We start from the raw sequence: 3490 nt of genomic DNA, 5'->3' as shown, positions 1-3490 counted from the left end.
AAAAAGTATTCTGTTTCAGGGTTCTTTGGCTATTATGGCCTCTACGTATAATTACTAAAGTTGGTCATTTCCATTCAACCTGCTGACAAAACAACTAGAGCTAGAATTGCCGCTTGCAGCAATGCAAGTGTGAACGCCCAATAGCTTAGAAATAAAGATACACTTATTTTGCATACAATTCTATAGTACATATATAAGAAACCTGAAAATTTATGACCCCCAACATAAGATAACCCAAATGCTAAGTGACCCCTGCAAATTCCTGAATTTCAAACTTATGGCCCCCACAGCAAAATTTGCCATCTCCCGGACACTTACTTAATAATGCCCAGGTACTACATGAAGGAAGTCAAAAATTTATAGTAAAATTAGTAGGTTTAGTTGTTTAATTAATTAAATTGTAACCTATGGCCTCATATTTTTTCTGCGCGAATCAATTGCTTATTCTGTATGTTAATTCCTTTTTTGCGTTTTGTTTAAGTAAACTCTTATCTATATGCAGGTTAGCTAGTACATATGCCAGATTTGATGTTGGTATATGCGACACCAGCACACGAGTGTGCATACGCAGTGGTGACAGAATTCTTTCTTACAGTATAGATATAGACAGACAGTTTTCGAAAATATGGCCGACTCTGTATAACAAGAGGTCGATCCAGTCAATTCGCAACAAGTGGGAAGAGAATTGATGAACTCCTAGATGAGTTCTTTACAAGTGGAAATCGTACGATGCATGGTTTTCGAGCAATCTAAATATAATGTTTGCAATGCATACATTAAATGACCTTTTGCATATGTATTTGCTAATGAATTGCATGGATTCGTTTGTCAATCCAAAAATTCGTTTTATTCTGCTGCGGATTTTAAGCTCCCCCCCCCCCCGATTTTTAAGATGACGGTACGTCCTTGAGAGGTGTTACACAGCAACGCGTCTGCGGCATTATATCGTGTTTCTCTATGCGTAGATACGTAGGGTAAATACACAACTCAGTTACTGGTTTGCTGACGGCTCCAGATCTGTGATTGATGGGAGAATTCGGTTTAGTTTCCTACTAGTCTAGACATTTTTGAACCAATATAATATATATAGCTGTTACCATCGAGTAGGCGTATAGACGTTTTGAGTCTGCTATACAGTGTATAGCATACCGTAGAATAATGACTAACGTACGGATGTTTCCGCAGGTACCGCCATAATTATTATGTGTGAAGTTAATTCTACCATAAATATGCAAACAGAGACATTGGACGTAACATCATGTAATCAGTAATTCAAAGAGAAAATCGCGCGCATTGTCATATTGACAGAGACAGCGACTGTACTGCTTTCACCCAATGTATCATGAGTTAACCAATGTAGAAAGCTCCAAAAAAGGCCCTGCAATCCGAGAAAAATTCATATCTGCACGTATTTCCCGCTGTCACAGAGAGCCGGTCGTTAGCTGTCAGCATAACCGTTACTCCTGTGTATTGACTTTCGTCACCAGCCTTAGGGTTTTCCCGGTTGTGATAGGTTCTTCCAATATTGTTACTGTCGTTCAACTTGATGTAAAATGAACAGGAATTTTTCTTCCCTAAACTTCGGTCATACAAAAATTGAGAATACACATAATACAATCCGTCACGTGGAACTGTAATGTATCCATTATTGTAGACAATTCCTCCTCGAAGAAATCCTGAAGTTGATGTGCTAGTTGATGACCAGTAGGTAACATGAGTACCTGCATTCATACAAAATGTCATTGTAACTCATTGCATAGACACACCTGCTCTCGTCACGGACTGAAACTCACTGTATGACAGAGTAGCGGAGGTACCACTCCCGTAGAGATGAGCAGCAGGTTTTTCTTCAATACAGCATGCATTGAACTAAACAATATTTAATTACTTCATCTTTCAAAATATTTTTCATCCACATACCAAACGCATGATTGTTTTAAATTTGTTTCTCAAGTCTTCAACCTATAATTATGAACAATTTACAAAGTACACAATTACGTTTCTATAACTTGTGTTTACATACCTCTTTTTGTAAATTTGCAAAGGGATTAAAATAACGTTGAAGAGTAGCATCAGTCATCTGCAGACTCGTTTAGTTAAAATCAATTTATTTTGTAAATTTAGTTAAAGTGAAATTTACCTCTGGACCGGCAATACCCTGAGGTCCTTGTTCTCCTTTAAAGCCAGGAAATCCTCGTTCTCCCTGTTAAGAAATACAAGTCTTTACCTTATTGGTCGCAATACTAGTTATGTCTACCTACTTTGTGGCCTGTTTGTCCAGGAGGACCTTGGACGCCCGGATGACCCGGAGGGCCCTGTGGCATGTAATAGTCACACTTTAGCTACTTTTATTTAGATTGTTGACTGATATTGTTAACGGAAACAGAAATTTAGGTTATACCGGTGTGCCGTCTGTTCCTTCCAACCCTCTTGCTCCAGTATCGCCGATTGCTCCCTAGCAACAGTGGAAACAGAACATGATGAGAAAGAAGAGAAAATATTTGAAACATTAATTTAATTATTATGCCTTCTGAGTACAAAATTCAAGTTTAATAAATAAGGACATAAATATTTAATGTAATTGCAGTTTTGCAATTTTTTTCTATTTTTAAGGTCAATTAAACCGAACAACGAGAGTTTGACAAATGTCTATATCTGCTGTGTGTATTTATACTTTTATGCCTTTTTCACCCTTTGCTCCTTGTGAACCTTGAGGACCTTGTGGACCCTATGATGTAACAGTTGCTGTCGTCATCAACATTCATTGTATCAATTTTACGTCATTAGACCTGAATTCCAGTATTTCCAAGCGGACCTTGGGAGCCAGTAACTCCCTGCTTGCCAGGTGAACCAACCACACCTGCTGGGCCCTGTAACAATATCATTAATTAATATTTAGCTGTATTCATTGAGTGACAATTTGATCATTGAACAAGATAATATTGAAAGAGAATAATTTGTTAAATTACTGTACTTGTTTGCCTTGAGGACCTGATTTTCCGATTTCTCCTTTGTCTCCCTTTATAATACCCAAATGCATATAGCTTACTTTAATATTGTCGTGTAAACTCACTGCATCACTTACACACCTTTGTACCTTTAGATCCCGCAATTCCTGGGCTGCCCTTCACCCCGTTGTGCCCCTTGACGAAAGATGTTAATTACATTGACAATTGAGATAGAAACGTACTCTTTATTACTGAAGATTGCATACTAATATAATGAATTTGTAATTTATTAGTTTGTTAAGTACTTTATCTACTATTGTTTGAGTAAGTGTGATTGTGCATTTAGATGTATTAGAAATTAATTAAAGTGTAGTTTTAAGAATTTTTAATTTAAAATAATCAGCTCTAACAGACATTAGTAATTAAATCTATAAGTTGAGTAGAGAGTCTATATGTAGTTACTAAGCAACTATTTTACCATTTACATTTATTATTTAATGCATAATATTGTATTAAGCGGTGTACCAGTCTAACTTGTATTT

The sequence above is a fragment of the Corticium candelabrum genome, chromosome 19 (genome assembly GCF_963422355.1).
Source record: "Corticium candelabrum chromosome 19, ooCorCand1.1, whole genome shotgun sequence".
Classification (NCBI taxonomy): domain Eukaryota; kingdom Metazoa; phylum Porifera; class Homoscleromorpha; order Homosclerophorida; family Plakinidae; genus Corticium; species Corticium candelabrum.
The sequence above is the reverse complement of the archived record's forward strand: the minus strand, read 5'-3'. Positions refer to the sequence as shown.